Source organism: Balaenoptera physalus (assembly GCF_965194825.1).
Source record: "Balaenoptera physalus genome assembly, chromosome: 19".
Lineage (NCBI taxonomy): Eukaryota > Metazoa > Chordata > Mammalia > Artiodactyla > Balaenopteridae > Balaenoptera > Balaenoptera physalus.
In genome coordinates, this window is record NC_138900.1 from 53,548,319 (window position 1) to 53,574,473 (window position 26,155).

General features: G+C 41.5%; 1 protein-coding gene and 1 long non-coding RNA gene across 2 annotated transcripts in view; both read left to right on the forward strand.

Moving 5' to 3' along the window:
- The first annotated feature begins 66 nt into the window (after nucleotides 1–66).
- Nucleotides 67–18,040, forward strand: LOC309649355. Its single transcript, XR_014257051.1, has 2 exons — nucleotides 67–301; nucleotides 7,216–18,040. It is a non-coding gene; the product is annotated as an uncharacterized lncRNA (long non-coding RNA).
- Nucleotides 18,041–20,859: 2,819 nt separating this feature from the next.
- Nucleotides 20,860–26,155, forward strand: part of AP1G1 (adaptor related protein complex 1 subunit gamma 1) — a 79,281-nt gene continuing 73,985 nt past the window's right edge. Inside the window, exon 1 of the mRNA XM_082439017.1 lies at nucleotides 20,860–21,266. The gene's annotated coding sequence lies outside the window, so the exon portion shown is untranslated. The remainder of the gene's footprint in view (nucleotides 21,267–26,155) is intronic.

Consider the following 26,155-nt stretch of genomic DNA (forward strand, 5'->3'; position numbering starts at 1 on the left):
CGACGCCCAGGAGTACCCGGGAGAGGACTGTGCAGGCTGTCCGACCGTCGCCCCCAGCGCCCCCCTCTGGTGGGAAAACGAACTCCTCTCCCTGGGGCCGGCTCACGTAAATAGGACTGGGCCCGGCCCCCTCACCCTGACCCCACAAGGACCCTGATATCTGTCTACTCCAGTAAATTCTGGGGGGTTCCCAAACACAGCCCTGAGGCGTGGCCATCATTTCCTGGACTTCGGGACCTGACTTTGTGAAGACTTGTTTTGGGAACCTCGGAGAGCTCCGAGGCAACCCCGGCCCAGGAGGGTAATGAGATTCCCCTAGAAACCCAGGATGGAGATGGAGCTCTTTAAGAGTTAAGAAATGGCTCTGAGGGGGATGAGAATGGGCCGGAACCAGGATCTAGGGGAAAGTGAAGCTAGTGTCTTGAAAGTCTGTGAGTAATGAGAGGATGGGGGTTAGTACAGTGGGAAGCAGCTTAGTTTAGAGGGAAGAGGGCTTGACTACTTGATGAACTATGAGGTCACCATTCATTGCCAATAAACTAGTCGACTTTATAGTAATATGAACATCTGATTAACTTAAATGAAAAAAGGGAATTCCCTGGCGGTCCAGTGGTTAGGACCCGGCGCTTTCACTGCTGGTGCCAGGTTCAATCCCTGATCAGGGAACTAAAATTCCACATCCCTGCAAGCCCCACAGCTCAGCCAAAATAGAAGAAAAAAAAAAAAAAGCTAAGTGAAAAAAAAATGAACACCAATTGAATTTATGCTTTGATTACAACTATGTAAAAAAGTAGTTCTGCATACAGACAAAAACTGAACTGAGAAAAAAGTAACTTTAACTGTTGGAGAGATTGGATTCTGAGCAGATTTTTCCCTTTTCAGTTTCTGCAAACTTTGTTCAGTAAATAATCATTGATTTTTGTTTGATTTTGAAAGTACTACTGGCTGGGCTCTAGCTATCCAGCCTTTGGAAAATCATTTTACTACTTTATACTTGGGTTTCCACTTCTGTGAAATGAGGAACTTGAACTGAATGAAGGGGTGGGGGTGAAATGTAGATAGGAGAGCTCTCAAAACATTTTAAGTGAAAAAATAAGCAGATATATACAGTGTGAGATCACGTATTTGTTGTTAAAAGACATGTAATGTTACAGTTGCATATATTTATGTATTTGTACAGAAAAGGAGTGGAAGGATATGTAACAACTAGCTAGCATTTGTTATCTCGGGAGAGGAAAGTGGAATTGGGTGGTGGCCAAGAGGAACAAAAGGGACTTATGTTACTGTTTGGATTTTTTAATGAGAATATTACCTTAGAAATACTAAAATGAGTAAGTTAAAATACAAATAAAGTATATGATCTCTAAGATTCTTTCTAGAGAACGCTTAGACCTCAACTTTGATATTTTCTCACTTGGGTGGGAACAGAGAATTATCAAAATTATTGAACACTACACACACAGACACACACACCTTGCACCAGTGGGTAAAATATAGTGACACTACTGATTTGTAGCCATCTAAATCAATAGAGAACTTTGCTTTGTGAATATTAATATTATTCATGACAGTTGTCTTCTCAGTTTGGCCAAGAAGGAAGTCCTGTGGTCGTTCAGTGGCCCCATTTTAGTACTAACTGGCAGAATGGTTTCTAGTTCATTGCTTAGCTCACTAAACCGGCATTAAAACTGCCAAGATAGAGACCATCCAGGTGTATTCAAGGATAACCAGTTTCTCCCAGATCAAGATACACCCTCAGAGAGCTGGTTTTCAGGCAAAGTTGAAAGAGCAGACACTGGTAGATGCAAACAAAAAGTTTTTTGGCTACCAGACATTAACATAATGACTTGGTGCAAAGGTGTGTCTAATTTTTTTTAAAAAAGGATGTTCTGATTGGTGAAACACTGGTGATTTCCTGGTTTGGTGCTGCAGTCCCAAAAGGGTGGGTCATAGCTGCTGTATCCTCTTCTAGAATTCTTTACTCCAAGCCATCCTCATGTCTTTGGTTGTACATATTGATGGTAGGAAGCCCCATAGTGACAGTTTGACAGGAATGTTAGTGATAAGTAAACTAATACAGTTTTAAATTTAAGATACTTAAATAACCGAAAGTTACCTCACTTCTCTAAAAATCTGTATTATTCTCTGGAATATGGACAATTCCCTATTAAAGTTTTTTATATTAAGTCAACTGAGGGTTTTAAAAACTGTAATTGGCTCAATAAATAGTCGTTGAATGAAATTTCACAAAGATATCCCCAAATGGGAGACTTCCCTTGCTAATTCTTTTGCTCTCATTTCCTTATTTCTATTCTCATCTATTTCGCCTATTGGCTGTTTTCAGTCTCATCTGAAAATCCTTCATTTTCTTTCACAGTTTTTTTTCCTTAAATTTCGACAGAATTTTAAGAACTGATAAAGTGAAAAGAGATTTTTTAAAGGTATTTGGGACATTTCGGGACTGAAAAATTAAATTTTAGTCTGCTTTGTCCACCTCTTCCATTTCCCTGGATTCCTATTAAATTTCTTTGATGTGTGTAGGTTGAATTTGTATGATGAGAGAGCTTGAGCTACTCTGCTGGACAGAAAATAACAAGGACAAAACCCTGCCATGCTAGTTACTCTCCCTAAAAGCAAGCAGGAGTTTCAGACCAGCTCTATGTTTGCTTAGTTCCTAGTTGGTGATTTTTCTAGACATTTAGTACAGGCAGGGTAAGCTCAGACAACTATCCCAACTTTTTTTGACATTAAGGGATCAAACCAGAGAGAAGTGCTGTTAACTTGGGAAACCATGTGTGTTATAAGAGGAGTAGGTGGCTTTTTTCATACTGTCATGTCTTCCTGCTTGTATGCTTTAGCATGCCAAGGTATCATTTTAGGAAAGGAACTTTTATCTTTATATTATTATTTTTTAAATTTTTATTATTATTTATTTTTGACTGCGTTGGGTCTTTGCTGCTGTGCATGGGCTTTCTCTAGTTGCAGTGAGCAGGGGCTACTCTTCGTTGCGGTGCACAGGCTTCTCATTGCGGTGGCTTCTCGTTGCAGAGCACGGGCTCTAGGCGCCAGGGCTTCAGGAGTTGTGGCTCACGGGCTTAGTTGCTCCGTGGCACGTGGGATCTTCCCGGACCAGGGCTGGAACCCGTGTCCCCTGCACTGGCAGGCGGATTCTTAACCACTGCGCCACCAGGGAAGCCCCTGGAACTTTTATCTTTAGATCCAATGGCAGAAACAACAACTAATCTCAAGCATACATTGAAATTATAGAAATCCTTAGCAGATTTAGCTTTCCCTAGAAACGTGTTGGTTCCTGGTATTAAACTATTTTTCAAAAGTTTTCTAGCTGGCCAAATGTAGGAATGTGCAATTTTCAAGCTTCTGTTTTATCTACTTCTCTGTGTTCTCATTTGCACATGCTTTTAACGTTATGCAACCTCTCCAGATTCCAATGGGGATTTCCCTTTCAAATTCATAAATATTTTATTTAGAAGGAGGTTTTATAATTTCTCCGTAAGTGACTATTATGTTCGTTGGGGAGGGGAATCTCCCTCTGTTGTCTACTTCCTCAGACACTTGCCAAAGACTTTCATTTTTGTCAGAAACTTCCTGCAGAACTCTCAAAAGTTGCAGTAAAAACACTGACAATTGGAATAAACTGAAGGAGATCTAACCCTTATTTGAATCACAAGGGTTGTATCTGGGGAATTGGTCCACAGAGAAACAAGTCTATTAAGGCCAGTACTAAGCAGCCAGGAATTCCTTACACGGGATTTGTTGAATAAATAAAGTGGATGTGGAAAAATTAGAGCCTCTGATAACTCTGTCTTTGGCTGGGGAACTTCTCAGCAAGGTGATGTGCGAGCTGCTGTGCCTTGTGGTGAAATCATTTCAGCTCTTCCTTCAAAGCTGATCCCCTTTGCGTCAACTTGCAACTGGTTGTCAATCGCTTAAAATTCCTGGAAAAAAAAGATAAATGAGTAAATTCTCCAGGCAACACAGCAAGCTGCCTCTCAGATTCCTGTGCAATCCTCTGTGCCACCACCTCCCAGCCCCATGACATATCTCCTAAGACCTTACTTAGCAACTCTGGAATTTAAAGGAGTGTTTCTGAATTGCGGGAATGATTATTATAGTGATCAAATCATTTTAAAGTTTCCAAACACAGTTCTGTATCTTGACATTCTGTATCTTGACAGTTCTGTGTCAATACCAATATCTTGGTTTTGCAAGCTATTACCACCAGGGAAAACTGGGTAAAGGGTACCCTGGGTTGTTCTGTATTACTTCTTACAAGCTGCATGTGAATCTACAATTATCTCAAAATAAAAAGTTTAATTTTAAAAGAGGTTTCTAGGGAATTCCCTGGTGGCCCAATGGTTAGGACTCCGTGCTTCCACTGCAGGGGGCACGGGTTCTATCCCTGCTCAAGGAACTAAGATCCTGAGTGCTGCCCGGTGTGGCCAAAAAAAAAAAAAAAAAAAAGAAAGGAAAAGTCTCCAAAGGTTTAAATTGTAGCATTATGTCCAAATTACTGGACTTCTCTCCACCAAAGCATAGAACTTTATCTAGCCAAGCCTTTTTAGATGTGCAGTAGCTATTAAGTTTGAGCTCCCGGGCAAATTTTTCTGAAAGAGCTTCCTTAGCTTTTTTCAAACACACACAAAAAATGCTATTTCTTCTATCACATGACAGCTCAAGTAGTGTTATACCCATGAGCAGGAGTAGTAGCTGATGCCTGTTGTCTTCTTTCTATAAGTCCAACTTATTTTACGTTGCCTTTTTCTCTTTCCTTATTCCAATGGATCACATGTGCGATGGACCCCTCAATAAACTGAGAAACATGATCTCTGATTATGAGGAGGGTTCAGGTGAAATAAGTATTGCATATAAACACAGTTTTCCTAGTGCTCTGTAAATAGCACTATTTATTATTGAATTACTATAGCCTATTAGATTATAGAAGTAGAGAGGCAGATGTTACCCAAACTTCCAAACTGATTTTTGGGCATTCTTTAGCCAAATCTTGCAGAGGGTGTTTGGGCATTACTTAGATAACAGGAGCCTAAGGAAAGTACCCCAAACAAATGAAATTTAGGGGAAACCAGTGGTACCCATTATGGTTACCATGAACAAAGAGGATGACATTGATGGTGTACATAGAACTTGTGAATTTTTTTTTTAATTTTTTATTTATTTATTTATATTTATTTTTGGCTGTGTTGGGTCTTCGTTTCTGTGCGAGGGCTTTCTCTAGTTGCGGCGAGCGGGGGCCACTCTTCATCGCGGTGCGCGGGCCTCTCACTGTCGCGCCCTCTCATTGCCGAGCACAGGCTCCAGACGCGCAGGCTCAGTAGTTGTGGCTCACGGGCCTAGTTGCTCCGCGGCATGTGGGATCTTCCCAGACCAAGGCTCGAACCCGTGTTCCCTGCATTGGCAGGCAGATTCTCAACCACTGCACCACCAGGGAAGCCCCAGAACTTGTGAATTTTAAACTGCATGCCCATGTGTTCTTTTATTCGATTTTGACAATCAGTGATACATATTATTATTCAGATACGTTTTATCCTCTCTTTACAAATAGAGAGATTTAAACATGGAATGCCTGAGTGATTTGAGATAAATAAAACTAATGAGTGCTGTCTTACCTAAATATATTCTTTTTTAAAGGGAGATAATAATCTTGACCTTCTATCACTCCAGGGTTCTATTTGTAATACAGACTATAACCTGGGCACCCAATAAATGTTTTCCAATATTAGCACTTGTGTAACAACAGTTCAGCATTTATCTGAAACAGTCCGGTTTTACTGTGATTTCTCTTCTCTGTGATGTCCAGGGCAAAGGCCATTTTGGTACTTTGAACTTAGCGAAGCAACCTTCCAAGTACTGAGCTTTGCATTTATTTCAGATTCAAATGCAGTCTCAAGTCAAGATTTTTTGCAGTGACAGAGTAACTCTTTCTATTCATGATTAGAAGGTGAGCATCACTTTTAGGGTATGGCAGACAGGCAGAGTGTATGATTTGAAGGCTCAGCTTTCCCTGAGTCATGAAAAGCCCATTTCCCCAGGCTCAGTCATCAGTTGATAGCTCAAGGTAGTAAGACTTCCCTTATCTCGGTGGATTAATCTGGGACAGGTTACATTTGTTACATCTCCAACATGACTCGACTTGTTCATTCTATGGCATAATGTGGTGGAAAAGCATAGGAATTTGCAGCCTGAAGATTTAGTTTTGAGTTCCAATTTGACCAGTTACTCCTAGTCATGTGAACATGGGCAAGCCATTTAATCTCTCAGAATCCCAATTTTTCTCAGCTGTAAAATGCAGATAACATGGAAACCTCACACAGGTGTTACTCAGATCAAATGGAACTGTATATAAGAAAACATTTTTTAAAATGCAAACCATGACATGCACTCTCATTTTGAAAATAACTACTCTTTTTATTAAAAAAATAATAAATGTTCAGTATGGAACATTTTAGAACATAAAAGTAACCTGAAAGGATAAAATAAAGATCACCTGTTAAGGACCACCACCCATCCACCCCCACCCCACCCCCTGCCAGAGCAGTGGTTCACAACCTGTAACAGGTGTCAGAATCCGGAGGGCTTCTTCAAACATAGATCGCTGGGCTCCACTTTCAGTTTCTGATTTAGTATTTATTTCTGGGGTGGGCCCACAACTCTTCATTTCTAACAAGTTCCCAGGTGATGCTGATGTTGCTGATCTAGGGCTGACGCTTTGATAAAGACCAATCTAGAACTTCCCTGGCAGTCCAGTGGTTAAGACTCTGTGCTCCCAACGCAGGGGGCACGGGTTTGATCCCTGGTTGCAGAAGATACCGCATGCCAAGAAAAAAAAAAAAAAAGATAATGACAAACCTAGTTCAAAACACTGATAACAAAAAAAAAACACTGATAACTTTATGCACATATGGTATATCTTGTATATTTTTAAAAATTATTTATTTATTAAAAAAAAATTTTTTTTTTGACTGCGCTGTGCGAATTGTGGGATCTCAGTTCCCCGACCAGGGATTCAACCTGGGCCACGGCAGTGAAAGCCCAGAATCCTAACCACTAGGCCACCAGGGAATTCCCTGTCTTTTTAAAATAAAAACATTATTTCACACTATCGTGTAACCTGCCTGATTTATTCAACAAACTCCTCTTTGCCCATTCATTTTTCCATATGCATGCTCTGTGCTGCAGCTGAGCAGGCCCAGAAAACAAGGAAGGAAGTGGCTGACCACCCGGCTGCTGTGAAAGATGAACGAGCTGGGATCTGAGTGGAACACGTTATTGGAGAAGACTACCTCGTGGAGGCCGTGGAGATCCTGGAGCTGTACTGTGACCTGCTGCTGGCTCGGTTTAGCTTGATCCAGGCCACAAAGTGAGACCTATTGAACTTGCATCATTTGCAGGCTCAAAGGAATGACAAGGCATCCCTGCCACCTAGTGAGGGAGGGGGTGGGCTCTACCTTGTCGGGACTGTGTCAAAGAACACTGTCTCTACTTAATAGAGAACTAGTCCTGCTTGACAAGAATATGTCAGTCCACAGAGCCATTTTTAAAACCAAATAGTTGTATTTTTCCCCCTGAGCTGTAAAGACGTAGCATAAATGTGTAGAAAAGTTGGGAAATACAAAAAAGAGTCCGTAATCACCAAATCTGGAGGTAAGAATTTTAGTATATTCCTTTCAGTCTATATGTCTGTATGTATCTATGTGTGTGTATATATACAGATATATACATATAGGTTTGTATTCTAATTTAAGTTTTAAAAAATTTTTTATTTAACATTATATTTTGAGTATTGTCCGTGGGGAAAGAGGGAAACATAAAACCCTGATATTTTTATGTTTCCTTTAGGGAACTGGATTCTGGTCTGTCTGAATCTGTATCTACTAATCTGGGTAGCTTCTCACCTCCAGTCAGAGATGCCTGAGTTGAAAATAGTTGTTTGACTGTTTTTAACTGCCTGTGTCACGACGTAGGTGAGGGTATCACTAGTGTTACTTGCTTGGTGTTTTAGGATTAATTGGAGGATCCTTTTTTCTCCTAAGGGTTAACCAAAGAAATATTTTCTTCTGTTGGTCTTTAAGTGAAAAATACTTTTTTTTTAAAATGGCAATGGCAACAAATAAAACAAAATAAAACAAAACTTGAAACTGGGGGGGCTTCCCTGGTGGTGCAGTGGTTAAGAATCCACCTGCCAATGCAGGGGACACAGGTTCAAGCCCTGGTCTGGAAAGATCCCACATGCGCGGAGCAACTAAGCTCGTGCACCACAGCTACTGAGCCCGTGTGCCACAACTACTGAAGCCCATGCGCCTAGAGTTTGTGCTCCGCAACAAGAGAAGCCACCGCAATAAGAAGCCCGCGCACCGCAACGAAGAGTAGCCCCCGCTCGCCACAACTAGAGGAAGCCCGCGCCCAGCAACAAAGACCCAACACAGCCAAAAATAGGTAAATAAATAAATTTATAAAAAAACAAAAAACTTGAAACTGGGTTTCTTTTGTGAGGGTTGGGGTGTTATAACTTATCAGGTGTTTAGAAATAGAGGTTTTAAGTTTCACATTTATCAGATACTTAAAAGCAAGGCACTTGTTTTATTGTTATTGTTGTTTTGAAGCTAAAAGAACATAATTCCAATGAGGTAACATGAAATTGGTTTTGCTATTTTGGTGGTTCTTCATCTAAAGCAAATTTGCCATAACCTGATGAATTTTGCCTTTGTTTCTTTCTTGGTGATGGTTTGCTGCAGGTGTCTAATCGGCTGTGTAAGAAGTACAGCTGAGAATTATGGTCAGCTGTGTCAAAGCAACGAGATTGGAAGTGTCAGCTCTTGGGTAGTACCATTTCCAGAGACACACATTATTTTTTAAACCAAGAAGTCTGGGAAAAGCAAATATGAGCAAACTCAGAACATATAATTTTGTGCAGGCTGAAAGATGTTTAGAAATAAGTTTTGCATTAGAGGCAGCACAACTTTAAATAAAGCTTTTGGACTAGAAAACTCAGATCTTTATCAAAAAGCTAGAGTCAAGAAAACTGAGCTGATTTCTTTATCAAGAAAGCATACATTTTCCTAAATGTAACTGGCCTAGTAATATGAAGGAAGTTAATCCAACTTAGAAGTTTCAACTTTTGAACATCTTAATCATGACCACATACATAATTCAGACAGACATTCAGCTGGGACACGGGGATGTGGCCACAATAGCTGTTTCAGGCTGGTGGGCACTCTCATCATTCAGGGTGTCCATTCTGATTGGATAGTGCCTTGTTGAATATGTTGACTATCACCTCTGACATAATTCAAAATGTTTATCCCGAAATCAGAATTCTTACCTCTAAATACTTTTTCTTGTGTTTATATTCTTCCTCTCATTCTACTTGGTTCCTTTGCCCTAGGACAAGGCTGTCTTATGATACAAGCAGGGCCCCTCCTTGTTGTTTCTAAATTATACATCTTTTAAAAATTATACATCTTGGGACTTCCCTGGTGGTTAAGAATCTGCCTTCCAATGCAGGGGGCGTGGGTTTGATCCCTGGTCAGGGAACTAAGATCCCACATGCCACGGGGCAACTAAGCCCGCGCGCCACAACTACTGAGCCCGCGTGCTCTGGAGCCTGTGCACCACACCTAGAGAGAAGCCCGGGCGCCACAACAAAAGACCCCGCATGCCACAACTAAGACCCGACACAGCCAAATAAATAATAAATAAAAAATAAAATAAAATAAAAATAAAAATTATACATCTTACATAACAGAGACTAGAAAAATGAAGTACTATGATTCAGAATTGAAAGACCACTTAAACTCTTTTTGTTTCTTATGCTCTTTATTTTGCAGCTAATGTGTAAATTGAACGTGAACACTCTACCCCAGGTTCTAGTGGAACAGTACCTGATAGAAATGGCTAAGAACTATAATGGCCCGTATAAATCCAAAGCAACCTTTATGGTCAGTACTTTCAAGAAGAGAGAATTGACTTAAAGCAAAGATTCTTACCGTGCACCAGAAGATATTTTTTTTTTAAGTTAGGTATGTGGCTTCCAGAGTAGCTCTGGCAGGATTGTAAACAGGTGACATCTGCACCTTTTCTCCACCCACATACTTTTTCTAGCAGAGCTGGACTTCTGTGGTCAGATGACCCTTTTAAGTTGTTAGCAATAGAGTGGAAAACAAAGATGAAGTTACCTAGTGTTATACCTAGAAGCGTATAAAATGTTTTTAGTTCTTAAGATCTCAGCTTTATCTGACGGTTATTTTGCATTTTAATAAAGAGCTCTTGGAATAAAGGCTACAAGATCCAAAGGCACAAGGCACCATCATTTAGCCTTGTTTCACAGTTTGAGTTCAGTAGTGAAACAACCCATATTCAGATCCTAGCTCCACCATTTATTAACTGTGAGACTTCAGGCAAGTGACTTATCCTCTCAAAGACTCAGTTCTCTGGACTGTAAGAAGGGGGTTAATAACAGTTAAGAGTTATTAACAAATCTCATAAATTTGTTGAGATGATTAAATGAGCTAATATGTATAAGGAATTTATATGCAGTACCTGGCACATAGCAAACATAATCAAGTTTTGCTTTTCATCCTCATCATTATCACAGAGGATGGATGAAGCTTCCAAAAGTGGTCATGAATTGTTTTAGGGCAAGAGAAATTTCTCCCTTAATGCCCTCAAATTGGCAGCATGTACCATGTTGGATTGTGATTAAAGGGCACACCTGTCTTTTCTGATGCTTTGCTCTTGATGGTTTCCTGAAAGGGACTCTTTTTTTCTTTTCCAAAGAATATGTGGTTTGTTGAAAAATGACATGTTGTAAAAAAAATTTAGACAATACAGAAAGGGACTAAGAAGAAGTAAAAGCCACATGAAATGCCACCAGAGTTGTGCCTAAGAGCTCAGTCTCTGGACCACTTCTTCTTCCCTATTCTCTAGGTGATTTCATCCAACATTGTAGTTTTTAATCCCATCTTTGTGGTGAGGACTTCCACATGTTTATCACTAGCTAAGGCCTCTAGGCTGATATGAACTCCAGGCTGATGCATTCACCTGCCTTTTTAAAAATAATTAATTAATTTATTTATTTATTTTTTGGCTGTGTTGGGTCTTCGTTTCTGTGCGTGGTCTCTCTCTAGTTGTGGCAAGCGGGGGCCACTCTTCATCGGGGTGCACGGGCCTCTCACTATCGCGGCCTCTCTTGTTGTGGAGCACAGGCTCCAGACGCGCAGGCTCAGTAGTTGTGGCTCATGGGCCCAGTTGCTCCGCGGCATGTGGGATCCTCCCAGACCAGGGGTCGAACCCGTGTCCTCTGCATTGGCAGGCGGATTCTCAACCACTGCGCCACCAGGGAGGCCCGTCATCTGCCTTTTTTCTTCTTCTTCTTTTTGGCCATGCAGCACAGCCCGCGGGATCTTAGTTCCCCGACCAGGGATGGAACCCGCGCCCCCTGCATTGGAAGTGCGGGAGTCTTAACCACTGGACCGCCAGGGAAGTCCCTCGCCTGCCTTCTTGATATCTTCACTAGGATGTTTCAGATGCAGCTCAAACTTACCATGTCCAAAAGTGCTCTCACCCTTTCCAAGAATGTACTCATTCTATAGTTAGTGGTAATTCTATGCTAGGGGAAAATCTTGATATCTTCCCTTTCTCTCAGCCCCTAGCCCAACCAATCTTCAACGAATCCCAGTTACTCTACCTTCCAGAATTCTGTCACTTCTCACCATCTCCACTGACAGTACCACGATCTAACCTGCAATAGTCTCTGGTCTGGATGATTGCAGTACCCTCTTAACTGGTTTTTCTGCTTCTACCCCTTTTCCCCATTAACTGATGTACAATGCAGCAGTCAGAGATCTGGTTAGTACGTAGGTCAGATCATGTAACACCTCTGCTTTTAAAACTCTCCAATGGCTTTTTATTTCACTTAGGATAATAGGCAACGGCTTTCCTATGACTGAGGAGGCCACCCACACCTACTCTCACCTCTTCTCTCTCGCCTCATTCCCTCTACTCTCCACTTGTTTACTCTGCCTCAGCCGCACTGGCCTCCTCGTGCTTCAAACACACACCTGCTCCCTCCTCAGGACCTTTGTACTTTGGGACTCTGTGTTCTCTAGCTCTCCTCCTGGTCCCTCCCTCACTTTCTTCAGGTCTGTATTTGAATGTTCTCTTCTCTGCAAAGCCCTTCCCAGCTACCTTCTCTTCCCTCTTCACTGTTTTATATTTTTTCTCTATCAATCTTATCTGTATCTAACACACTGTTATCGTTCACTTAGTGATCTTGTTTCTTATCTGTCTCTCCCCCTGCAATATCAGATCCACGAGGACAGGGACTTTTGTCTGTTTTGTTCACTGTGGCATTCCCAGCACTATGCCTGGTTTATATCACAAGGTCAATAGATTTTGTCAAATGAACGGATACATCCAGAGTTTACCACTGCTTAAAGTATGATAAACTTTCTTGTAGACATATCTATGCATATTGACATCTAGCTCTTTTTTTTGACATCTAGCTCTTAATCACTGGTGTACCACAGTGTCTGACCTCATAAGCACTCAAAACACAGCCATTGAAACAGAAGAGAAAGAAGAAGTATGTGGGCCAGAAAGCCTGAAGTTTGCTGTAACTGTCATTGACTTACCCTGGACTCTAAACTTCATGAGGGCAGAAACCATGTGTCCTTGCTCGCTGTTTCTTCCCCCGGGTTTCCAAGAGTGCTTGGAGTGTAGTAGGTATGCAGTGAACAAATGTGTAGTAAATTGAGAAGCCAATGTGATTCTTGCCTCAGGCTGAAGCCCCAGCAGGCCTGGTTAATACTGAATTCACCGAGGATGTCAAGAAAAGTGCTCTTCGCAGAGGAGGTGGAGCTGTAGCAGGAATGGGTGATCCACTTGGGGCATCGCCAGTATTAGCAGCAGAGCCCTCACCTGTGTCATCTCCAGCCCCTTATTTCTCATCCCTCTCTCCTGGAAGACAGGTCAGTGTGGTTAGAGGAACTGAATCTGGAATGGGACTCCAAGCAGCGCTAGAACGTATTTCTAAATGGGCTTTTGAATAGTAAAATGATCTTTGTGAAGTTTTTTTTTTAAGGCCAGGGAGCATATTTGCAATCATTTAGCTGATATTTGATGTGTTTTTATGATGAATTCATGAGAAAATAGGGCTATAGTCTTATATCTACCTCTTGACAATACCACAGTATAGACTGCAAAGAACATTTTTAAGAGCTGGTCAATTTTGAAAGTCTTTAATGTGTAGTGATTTAGAGTAGATATATTTAATTACTATGTAGTGAAAACAATTTTCTCTTATGTTGAAAATAGTATAAAAATCTCATAACTTTGTGTACGTAATTCTGGAGAAGTCAAAAAAAAAACACTAAAGAACCATATGCATTAATTATTTTTACTCTTTGTTCCTTCGGTATGAAGTAAAGAGAAATTGTTTTATTCTTTTCGCCTTGCTAAGCATTTCTGACCTCGTGAAGCTCTTTTTAAAAAGATTTTATATTTCAGACATAATTTTTTTTAAATTTATTTTTGTCTGCGTTGGGTCTTTGTTGCGGTGCGCGGGCTTCTCATTGCGGTGGTTTCTCTTGTTGTGGAGCACGGGCTCTAGGCGCGCGGGGTTCAGTAGTTGTGACACGTGGGGTCAGTAGTTGTGGTTCGCGGGCTCTAGAGTGCAGGCTCAGTAGTTGTGGCGCACAGGCTTAGTTGCTCTGCAGCATGTGGGATCTTCCGGACCAGGGCTCCAACCCATGTCCCCTGACTTGGCAGGCGGATTCTCAACCACTGCGCCACCAGGGAAGCCCTCAGACATAATTTGACTCTGATTTTCCTTGCTGAAATTTTTGTCTGAACCACCTTGTGTATTGCTCAGCTTCTAGGAATTCAAGTCCTCTGCTCAAAAATAAAACAAAGAAAACTTTATTGTGAAAATTTTAAACATATACAAAATTAGAGCGAATAATATAATGAACTTTCATGTAACCATCCCTCAGTTTCAACAGTTATCAATATTGTGCTGCTTTTATTTCATCTACCTATCTCTTCCTCTTTTTTTTTTTTTTGAGAGAGAAGGAATTTAAAGTAAATCTCAAACATTATGCCTATAATTTCATCTGTAAATACTTCAGTATATATGTGTAACACATACCCTTTACTTTCATAATATAAAACAATGTCATTATGGTTCTGAGGAAGTCGATTTTGAAGCTCTTAACCGAGACTTGAAATGCTGATGAAACCACCTAATTCCTTAGTCCTGGATTGACTATTTGTTTGGGAATCAGGGCTCCTGGACACCAATTTTAATATGGCCACCTGTGTGTGGGTCTGAAGTTTTCTCATTTACAATCTCTTCCATCTCTTAAACTTTATGGTTCTCTGTCTGCCTCTCCTTGGGATAAGGCACCTCACCCTGGCACCTGGTCAAGTCCTAGATCATCCTCTGGCATGTGTGAATAGCTTGGCGGAGGAGTTTGGTGTTCCCTGAACTGGGTACCAGGAACTGGCTGCCCCAGTTACTGTGGATGTCCCAACACTTCTTGGACTTCCCAGGCTAATTTTAAAGCAACTTGTAAGACTGACTGATTTTAAAAGAACAAGGATGGGGCTATGCACTTAAAGGAAATGTAAACCATTTTACCGTGAATCCTTCCAGGGAAATGACGGTGCCCATACTAAGGAAATAAAATTACTTGAGTAGGAAACAATGAGTCAGAAGCCCTGCTCTGTTTCTGGATGGTGCATCCTTCTCTGGTGGCCTCAGTTGTTTTTTTCCTTCCAGTTTATTGAGACATAATTGACACACAGCACTGTATAAGAATAAGGTGTACAGCATGATGATCTGACTTACATGCATCACGAAGTGATTATCACAAGCTTAGTGAGCAGCCAGCATCTCAAATAGGTACAAAATTAAATTTTTTTTTCTTGTGATGAGAACTCTTAGGATTTATTCTCTTAGCAACTTTCATTATCATGTCGTACATAACATCCCTAGTACTTATTTATCTTATAACTGGAAGTTTGTACCTTTCGACTGCCTTCATTCCCCCCTCCCCTAAGTCCCCCTCCTCAGTTTTGTCTTCCTAAACAGGAAACTGGCACCATTTCCTCAAGCTGGGGTTTGAGGTGGTTGCAGTCTCATATCTGGTAAGATTTTTCACTCCAAAGGTGCCAGCATAATATAGAATCATTTACACACCAAGTACAGCTACTCTAGAAAAAACAAAATATTGTGACATAGGGACTTCCCTGGTGGCGCAGTGGTTAAGAATCCGCCTGCCAATGTAGGGAACATGGGTTCGAGCCCTGGTCCGGGAAGATCCCACATGCCGTGGAGCAACTAAGCCCGTGCACCACAACTACTGAGCCTGCGCTCTAGAGCCCGTGGGCCACAACTACTGAGCCTGTGTGCCACAACTACTGAAGCCCACGCGCCTAGAGCCCGTGCTCCGCAACAAGAGAAGCCACCGCAATAGAGTACCCCCTGCTCGCCACAACTAGAGAAAGCCTGTGTGCAACAACGAAAACCCAACACAGCCAAAAATCAAATTAATTAATTAATTAATTAAAAAAATATTGTGATGTAAAACATCTCAGGTGGCACTTTGGGTTGCCTCTTTTTTTTTGTTTTTAAATACAGCAGGTTCTTATTAGTTATGGGTTTCCTCTTTTTAAAAAGTCTTTAAAAAGCTAAGAGGAAGCTTGTCAGAGCCTCGTATCCTCTGGGCTTTGGTCTTTACTTTGAAGGAACATATAGCAGATTTCTAATGCTCTTGGTAGGAGGTCAAAGCGTGTATGGAGTTAGCTGTTGGAATATTAATTTTTACATCATTTCTGGTTTTTGTTATAACTGTAGGATTGATTCCTAAAACCTTTTCTCAGGCCAGGATAAATTGTGCTTAGGGGCCACCCTTAAAAGAATTGTAAAAATGCTTTTTGTGAAAACATTATATAGACACAGAGGGACTAATTTTACTCCGTCTCTCAGGCTTATTTATAGATTCAGGTAACTCAAAAGATAGCAAAACAGGCCAGTGGAACTGCCTCTTTGACTCACGTCAGTGTATTTCCTCCAGGGTTGCATCCCCTCTTTCCTTTCCTTTCTAGGCTGAGGGCTCTGGCACGTGGAGAAGCAGGAAGAGTTCCTTGTGAAAGACGCTGACCACGTTTCTGTAGTGAGAGCTTTCACCATGCGCTGCAAAGGTCATATGGCTTCAGCTGCTGATACCGAGTCACTTAAGAATCCTGCTGCATCTAGGCCCAAGAGAACAGGTCCCCTTCTAGTACCACAGATTCCAACTGACATTTCATGTCTTCCAAAAACCATCTTTCACTGCTCTGGCGCCCAGTGACCTCTCATATTTCTGATTTTGGGGAACTAGGACTTACCTGCTGAGTAATAATATCACTGATATTTTTCTGGATTAAAAAAAATCCAGTTTTCCTCAATGAGATTATAATAATCTGCAGGGTAGGGACTGTCTCTTTTGCATTGTCTACTACATATTCTGTGCAGCCAGGGCAGTGTGGTGTAGTGTAAAGACTCAGGCAGCACATTCATTGAATGATTATTGTATGGACTAAAAGATACATCCAAAGCTGGACAATCTAGATTTGAATCTGATCTCTGCTGTTTGAAGCTGTGACAAATCATTTAATTTCCCTGAGCTTCTGTTTCCTTGTATCTAAAATAGGGATGATAATATTTATCCTAAAGAGAGCTAATATCTACTGAGCCCTTACTTAGTGCCACCTGCTGTTTCTAAATAGTTTAAATGTATCAGCTCATTTAATGATCATATCAGCCTTAAGATGCTGATGCTACTTTTTTTTTTTGGCCATGCCATGTGGCATGTGGGACCTTAGTTCTCCAACCAGGGATCAACCCCATGCTCTCTGCAGTGGAAACGTGGAGTTGTAACCACTGGACTGTCAGGGAAGTCCCAAGATGCTGGTGCTACTATTAACTCCATTTTACAGACGGGTACACTGAGGTTCAGAAATGCTCAGAGTTGTTAGGTAACTTGCTGAAGGCCACACAATGAAGAGAGGAAGAGCAAGTTTAAATCCAGGCAGTCTAGCACCAGAAAACAACACTTTTAACTACTATGCTATAGTGCCTTCATGGTTTACAAGCTCATGGTGGGTGAGGAGCAAATGAATCAATATATATGAAAATATTTTTGTAAATTGTAAGACAGAACACACTACTGCACCAGTAGTAGGCAATCAGTAAATGCTTTGGTTGAATTGTGAGGTGGCACAAAAAGTGTTTATACTTATATTCTCATGATGCTTGATACTTTTCAAAGTGCTTTCACACATTTGATCCCTCTGGATAATAAGCCACTTAGAATCCATTTTGGAATAAAGCAAGTCATAAATAAATATTGGACAGCTGAGGAAACATGTTCAGAGATATTAAACACTTTGCTCAGGGCACAAAGTCAGTTAAACCCAGCCAGGACTGACATCTGAGTGGTCTGACTCCTGGAGATGCCTCTTCAGTTTTGTTTTTGGTTTTTGTTGTTATTATTTGTTAAATTGAAGCATACAAGTTATCAATAATAAACAAAACCATAAAAACAATAATCTTTTTTCCCCAGCCATTATCTATTGCTACCAGTTTGTTGAATCCTTTCTGGCTGTTGCTGTTTTCAAAACAAAAATCTGGGACTTCCCTGGTGATGCAGTGGTTAAGAATCCACCTTCCAATGCAGGGGACACGGGGTCGAGCCCTGGTCCGGGAAGATCCCACATGCCGCGGAGCAACTAAGCCCGTGCGCCACAACTACTGAGCCTGTGCTCTAGAGACCACGAGCCACAACTACTGGGCCCGTGCGCCTGGAGCCCATGCTCCGCAACAGGAGAAGCCGCCACAATGAGAGGCCCGCGAACCGCAACAAGGAGTGGCCCCCACTCGCTGCAACTAGGGAAAGCCCACGCACAGCAACAAAGACCCAACACAGCCAAAATAAAATAAATTAAAACAAATAAAAACAAAAATCTCCTTTAGTATTTGGATCCATAAAACTACATTATCTTATAAGGACTTTTTTTCCCCCAAAATGTGAAAGTCTTTTTTTCCAAATAAAAATACAGTATGCCTATTGCAAAAAACAAAACGTAATAAAGAAAATAAAAGTCCTCTATAATTCCATCCAAAGATAATCATTTTTACATTTTAGTTTTATCCTTCAACATTTTTTCTATGTATATATACACTTTTTACAATCTCATTTTATAATACTATTTTTAAAAATTTTATTTTATTTATTTAGTGCTGCGTTGGGTCTTTGTTGCTGCGTGCGGGCTTTCTCTAGTTGTGGTGAGCGGGAGCGACTCTTCATTGCGGTGCGCGGGCTTCTCATTGCGGTGGCTTCTCTTGTTGTGGAGCACGGCCTTTAGGTGCGTGGGCTTCAGTGGTTGTGGCTCCTGGGCTCTAGAGCTTAGGCTCAGTAGTTGTAGTGCACGGGCTTAGTTGCTCGGCAGCATGTGGGATCTTCCCGGACCAGGGCTTGAACCCGTGTCCCCTGCATTGGCCGGTGGATTCTTAACCACTGTGCCACCAGGGAAGCCCTATAATACTATTTTGTAATATGTTTTAAAAAATCTGCCATACCCTGCTAATAAAGATAGAGGTATAGCTTCATTTTTATTGGCAGCATAGTATTCTACTTTATTGATGTGCTGTAATTTATTTATCTGAAATTTGAGGTTATGTTTGAGTAGATGGGCAGTAAGTTTTCCCAAACTTTAATAGCCAGCCACAGAAACCAAAGATCCCAGGATAATGCTGATTATGCTATATATTGGGTCAATTGCTTTTAATTTTCAGTTGCATTACGAGAGGAGCTTGGTAATTATAAAGATAAATATAAGTAAAAAAATACATGAAGAGGGTTTACATTTTATAATGTCTGTCATTTTCTCTTTAATGTTCTGCCACTTGGCGTGGTAGAATCCAAGTGTCTTCCTGTTTCTTAAGAAGATAGTTTAACTTTTCTTTTGTGGTTTGCAATGGTAAACACTTAAATTTGACTTCTAAGCAAATTTTTGTGACTTGCAAACAGAATGCTGTAGGTAACTGCTTTGGAACCTGCAAACTCCTTACTTTTACAGGAGCCCCATACTGTACTTTAGCATGTATAGCTATACCTCAGTGAAATCTGCATTATGGCATTATTATGGTGTTCTAGTTTTACACTTTACTTGCCCTGTGATCAAGAGCTGCACTATACAGTAGTGCATGGAGGGGATATGAGGTGACTGAATTCCATAAGCATTCTGCTCCCCAAATCATTTGCTCTTGGTTGATACCACTCTGAGTGTGGGGGAGGGTGAGTGGGTACCTACAATTTTCTAACTCGTAAGGTGGTACCACATAGACAACCCCAGTGGGGGAAAGGAGAGGGAGGGTCGTTTAGCAAGTTACAGCTTCTCTGAGCCTCAGTCTCCTTATTTGTAAAACTAAGTTACTTATGCTTGTCAAGTCTGACTCAGGAGTTTGTCGCGAGGGTCAAATTAGATTACATATATGAAGATGCTTTTATAAACAATGTGATATCAATATTTAATAATGAAAAATGATAATTACTATTATTACGCCCTTGGCCTCCTTTCTTTACTGCCACTAGGCATGCCCCAGTAGTTCAAGAACGATATTGTACAGGCGGGCCTACTCAATTCAATTTTTGTAAACTGTTTTGAAATCCCCTGAATGAAACCAGCAAAGTAAAAAAGTACAACCTCCTGCCGATGACAGGTCCTAAACTCAAGATTTGTGGTTAGTTCAGTTCTCTTTGTCATCTAGCTAAGTGCTCTGCTTTTTTTTTTTTTTTTTTTTTTTTTTTTTTTTTTTAATATTTATTTATTTATTTATTTATGGCTGTGTTGGGTCTTCGTTTCTGTGCTTTCTCTAGTTGCGGCAAGCGGGGGTCACTCTTCATCGCGGTGCGCGGGCCTCTCACCATCGCGGCTTCTCTTGTTGCGGAGCACAGGCTCCAGACGCGCAGGCTCAGTAGCTGTGGCTCACGGGCCCAGTTGCTCCGCGGCATGTGGGATCTTCCCAGACCAGGGCTCGAACCCGTGTCCCCTGCATTGGCAGGCAGATTCTCAACCACTGTGCCACCAGGGAAGCCCCAAGTGCTCTGCTTTATTCACTTTCAGGGATACTTTATTGCCATTTCATCTGAAGGAATGGAGGGTCACCTTTCCTTTAAACGGGCCAAGATATCTTGGCTCTCTTTACATAAACATGGAAAATATTCGTGTCAGGTGTTAGTGATTATTTATCAAGCCAGGACCTGTATGGTTGGACTGTTTTTGGCTCAGGTCATTAGTGCATGGAATCACAGTCAGAAAGCCCATTCTGGAATGGTTTTAGCTATCACTAGTCCAAATCCTCTCTTTTTACATTTGAGGAAATTGAAGCCCAGAGAGTTTAAATATCTTTTTCAATGCACAGGTTGAAAGGTGATACTGGGCTTGGAATCTATTCTTCTGTGTCATCCTCTCTTTTTATTTTTATAAAATACATTGCAAAGATGCCATAAAAACCTCAGAATCCAAGACCACTTGGAGCATGTTCCTGAAGTTAACCTAAAGAGAAAGCTAAGGTCTCAAACGTGATAGGTGAGAATTTGGGGCTCTGGTGGATTAGGACCGGAACAGCCTAGTTCAGTGTTCTCCGCCCCCACCTGCCTCGCCTCCCCACTTCCTTCGCTACCTTGCTAGCCCCACCCTCTTCAGGTGGCCCCGCCACTTCCTGGTAGCCCAGCCCACCCCCCAAAGCGGAACCAATGTCCGTGGGCTCTGGGATCGACCGGATCTTTCTCGCTCAGACTCTTCGCAGCGGTGACTCGGCAGCAGCGTCTCGCGTCATCAGTGACAGCCCCGTCCCTTGCTACGCTTTGCGTCGCTCTGCCAGGAGCAGTCACCTCCTCCTTGGCAAATAGTCCTCGGCGGGGTCCCAGTTCTTGGATAATAGGAGAGGGGAGGCACGAGAAGTTGCGGTCAGGAGACGCGGGATCGACAAGCAGAGGGAGATAGGGACCGAAGTTTCTGCGATAGTGTGAAAAGTTAGTTAAAAACTCCTTCCGACCTAAGGATCCCTCCGCCTGCAGTAGCGGTGGTGAGGCCGAGGGAGCCGCCATTTTGGATGTTCGGTTCCTGCTGCCACTGCTGCCGCCGCCCCCGGAGCTGCAGGTTTCATTCGAGGTTTCGGGCCGGTGAGTGTCACTCGCGGCGCTAAGAGCATATTGCCTTTTTTACCCCGCGCCTGCCGGGAGCGCTCGGCCAGAAGCTTCCTGTCAATTCCAGGTGTCCGGTCCCAGACCGTGGGGGGTGAAGAGAGGACAGAAGCTGGGCCAGGAGGGGCCCGGAGCTCAGGGGTTGTTATGACTTCTTGAGCGCCGACCCCAAGGCGTCGGACCGGGAGGGTCCGCGCGCGGCTGCGTTCCTTGCTGTGGCGTTGCCCGGCCGGTGCGGGCCGCCTTGGACCCATTGACTTTCTCAGGCTGCGCTCCTCCTTGTGGGGCTCATTCAGAGAGCCTGGGGTTTGCGGGGCGGGTCTCACCCCCGCGTGTCTTCTCTATGCCACGTATCAGCGTTCTTGTATCTTGTACCTGGGTCAGATCTTTCGTGGATCTCTCTTCAGCACTTGCAAATGCTCAGTTAAACGTCGTCTGCGGCTGCATTGCCGTTCTCTTCAAACTGGACATTGACCTCGCTTCTCTCCAGCCTTCCCACCAACTTCTTTCCCAATTTTCCGGGCTTTTTTTTTTTTTTCCTCCTCTATTTTCTTAAACTCACCTGCGAATACACTGCTTACCCTTCTCTCAAACTCCTGATCCTGCAGGCGTCGATAACTAATAATTCTCCCGGTCTTGACCGCTTGACAGAGTCGGGACGTTGGTTGTGTTTCCTTGTTAGGTGTAGGAGATTCGTCGAACCACTCGCTCAGAGTGTACTTCAACAGTATATGTTGATAAAGCTCATTAAAGGGCTTTTGGGGGGAAGGTGGTAGGGAGAGGCTGTCAAATGTTTTCTCATTTGTGGATTCCCTTCCTATGCTGAACACTTAGCTTTTGGGTACTTTTTGACACTTAGTATTTTTCTTGATGTTGTATATCCCTGCCCATGGAAATCTGCCTGTAAAAAATAATTTTTTTTTTTTTTGAAAAAGAATCTTAATCTGACATTGGTAGAAAGGAAAGTAACTTTTTTGGGTACTGTAGGGATTAGTTAACAGAAGAGAGGAGTGAATGAAAATTTCTTAGTGATTTTAACTTTCAAGTGGTTTGTACAGTAGTGTTCTTCGTTGACTAACTCTAAAGATACTTGGATTGACTTCGAGTATCGGATTTTTCTGGGGATAGTTGGATTTTAAATACTCACTTTTACTGTTCTCCATAGTGCTTGTCAGGCTGTATACCCCTTAACTTTTGTTTTAAAAATATAGACTCTCCAGGTACCCATAATTTCACCACTTTTATTCTACTCTTAACGTATGTTTTGCAGTATAGCATGCTTGAATAAAAAGCATTTCACTGCAGTTCACTGATTATTTCTTACATTTCAAGTTAGGTGTGATTGAGTCACCTCTATTTCACCTCAGCCTGCGTTTTAACATCTGCAAAAGAGAAATAACTTATTTGAGATTGTAGCCTAGTGACTGCTGAAACTTAAATTTATAACTTGAACTGGATCAAATCTTTTAATACTTCTAATCCATGTAAAAGTGCGTTGTTCTTATCAGGTTATTATCAGGTAGATAAATTCCTGTACTAGTCCTATGATGTCTTAGTAGAAGAGTGAATGTTTTCATTGTAAATAGTGTTCTTGTTATTTGTTTTAAGGAGACTTTTCAAAAATATATTTACTCTTTGTGTATTTACTCTGAAGCTATGGAGTTTCTCTTTTGGTTTAAAGAACTGTCAAACAGAACATATATGGAATCCTCACTCATTTACTAAGTATCCCCTTGTAGTTGTTACTGAAATGTTCCATTTCTGAGATACACTTTTATATATATTTTTTATTTTATTTATTTTTTAAATAAATAAATAAATAAATAAATTTATTTATTTATCTTTGGCTGCGTTGAGTCTTCTTTGCTGCGCACGGGCTTTCTCTAGTTGCAGTGAGCAGGGGCTACTCTTGGTTGCAGTGTGCGGGCTTCTCATTGGGGTGGCTTGTCTTTGTTAAGGAGCACGGGCTCTAGGTGTGCAGGCTTCAGTAGTTGTGCACACGGGCCCAGTAGTTGTGGCTCGCGGGCTCTAGAGCTCAGGCTCAGTAGTTGTGGCGCACGGGCTTAGTTGCTCCATGGCATGTGGGGTCTTCCCAGACCAGGGCTCGAACTGTGTCCCCTGCCTTGGCAGGCGGATTCTTAACCACTGCGCCACCAGGGAAGTCTCTGAGATACGCTTTTAAAACAAGGTATTGGAAGAGCTATCAGATACGTGTTATTTACTCAGTTCATTTCATGGTATTATGTACTGGTATTTAAATGTCATTCATTCTTAGGTAGTTTGCATTCAATTGGAGAAAGCGTCCTTTGCCTTGCAAATGATAAGTAAAGTGTTTATTTTAGTGCACACTTAAAAAAATTTTATTATTATTTTATTTATTTTTGGCTGCGTTGGGTCTTTGTTGCTGTGTGCGGGCTTTCTCTAGTTGCGGTGAGCAGGGGCTACTCTTCGTTGCGGTGCGTGGGCTTCTCATTGTGGTGGCTTCTCTTGTTGAAGAGCATGGGCTCCAGCCTGGGCTTCAGGAGTTGTGGCCCGCGGGCTCTTGAGTGCAGGCTCAGTTGCTTAGTTGCTTAGTGCAGGCTTAGTTGCTAAGCGGCACGTGGGATCTTCCCGGACCAGGGCTCGAACCCGTGTACCCTGCACTGGCTGGCGGATTCTTAACCACTGTGCCACCAGGGAAGCCCCTATTTTAGCGCACCTTTGATTGATCAGCACATACTTGAATGTCTACTTTGTCTAAGGGGTTGTTGGGATTATACTTGAAATAAACATTGTTTAGGAAACCTCAGTTTATTTTCTTTTGGAGCAGTTGCTTGTTCTTTGATCTGTTTCACTGACAGCAGTTCTAGATTTGAAGATGAATTTTAGAGTGAAACTATAAAGTACAAAAATTGTCAGCAATGCCTTGGTGATCTTTCATCTCACTATTTTTAAAGTAGTCTTGAAATCAGTCATGTACAAAAACAAAAACTCAGGTTTTTATGTGATTTGTAACAACTCTTTATGCAAATTGAAAAAGTTGAATGAGTATTTTCCAAAAGATTATTTTTTAATTAAAAAAATTGAATTGGGAAAATACATACCAAAACAGATTTTCAAAATGCTTAATCCCCTTATTTGCATTTGCCGAGGATTTAAAATTTTTGTGTATACAGCAGGATTTGATATCAAAACTTTAAAACTCTTATTTAGATTTAGCTTCAGAAAATCTAAAGTTATTACCTTTCTTCAAACTGCAGCAACTTGTTTATCTGTTTTAGGTGCTTGTCATTCAGTCTTCCTTTATGAATCGTTCTCAGTTGATTTTGGCGTTCTTTCATCCCGTTGTTACTTACATTCAGTATCTTTCATGCAGGATGGTATTAAAGTAGCAAGCAGTTTTAAAATTAAGGGAACATATAGATTTATCTAAGCTCTTATGTTTCTTGGCTTATAGGTTTTGAAAATCATCTTTGTTAGAAAGTATTAGGATTTTTCCATTTGCTTTTTTTAAAAATTAATTTTTGGCTGCATTAGGTTTTCATTGCTGCATGTGGGCTTTCTTTAGTTGCGTCGAGCGGGGGCTACTCTTCGTTGCGGTGCGTGCGCTTCTCATTGTGGTGGCTTCTCTTGTGGCGGAGCATGGGCTCTAGGTGCGTGGGCTTCAGTAGTCGTGGCACCTGGGCTCAGTAGTTGTGGCTCGCGGGCTCTAGAGCGCAGGCTCAGTAGTTGTGGTGCACAGTCTTAGTTGCTCCGTGGCATGTGGGATCTTCCTGGACCAGGGCTCGAACCCGTGTCCCCTGCATTGGCAGGCGGATTCGTAACCACTGCGCCACCAGGGAAGCCCTTCATTTTCTTTTTGTATAGAAAATTTTGTATCAGTAAAAGCGTCATTTCTACCTTCAAACTACATGTAAGGTTTTTCTTCACTGAAGGAGTAACATAAAACGCTTAATTTGCCATGAGTTCTGGTTACTGGAACAATCTCTTGTCAAAGTTTGAAGAGTCCAAAAGTGGAAGAAAAAAAAAAAACCCACACTTGCCAAACTTGTTGAGTCAGTATTAACTAACACTTTTGTACAAAAAAGGGCAAGGGTTAGGATAATATGATTAAAACGAGAAATGCTTTTTTCACTAGGTACTTGGAAATTTTGCCTTTTTTGGGGGGGGCCTTGTGTTGGCCTACTCAGACCATTGGAGAGAGACAATGAGTTATAAGTATTACCAGTGAAAAACAGTCTTAGAAGGAAAAAAAATTGTTTTTTCTCTTTTTAAAGATGGAGAAAACATATGTGACCTTTGTACTTTATTAATAATTAAAGACATCTTAAAGGCAAGTAGTTTTTACCCTCTTTTCTCTGTTGTTACAGCAGTCACAGTGTAACCTGATATGCAGTTGCTTTGCTCACTCCAGTTTGCATGTTGTAGCTGATTGTGTTGGGCTGAGCATCCTAGGCTTTGCAGCTTATCTGGCTTTGAGGTTAATGTTATGGATTCTTGGGAAGAGTAAATATGAGAAAGACATGAACTTAGATCTTTGGAACTGTAAAGTATTTGCACTCCCCTCCTTATAAGCCTTTGGGTTAGAATTAAGACTGTCATAGCATAGATGATGTACACTACTTGGTTATAAGATGTAACTTTTGTAAATGATCACACAGTTGAACAACTCAAATTAAAAGAAGTTCCATCAGTGTTTTTACAGCTCAGTTTAGTAGCTACTTACTAAACCTCACTGTTGGGAAATTGTTCAGTTTCAAGCTGAAGAAAAGGAAGGGAAGTTAATTTTTTAAATTCCTTTTTGAAGTCTGCATGAAAGATTCCTTTCCCACATTTTGAAATTTTTCAAAACATGATACTTTTAAAATATGGTGAAAATACTGGTTTGA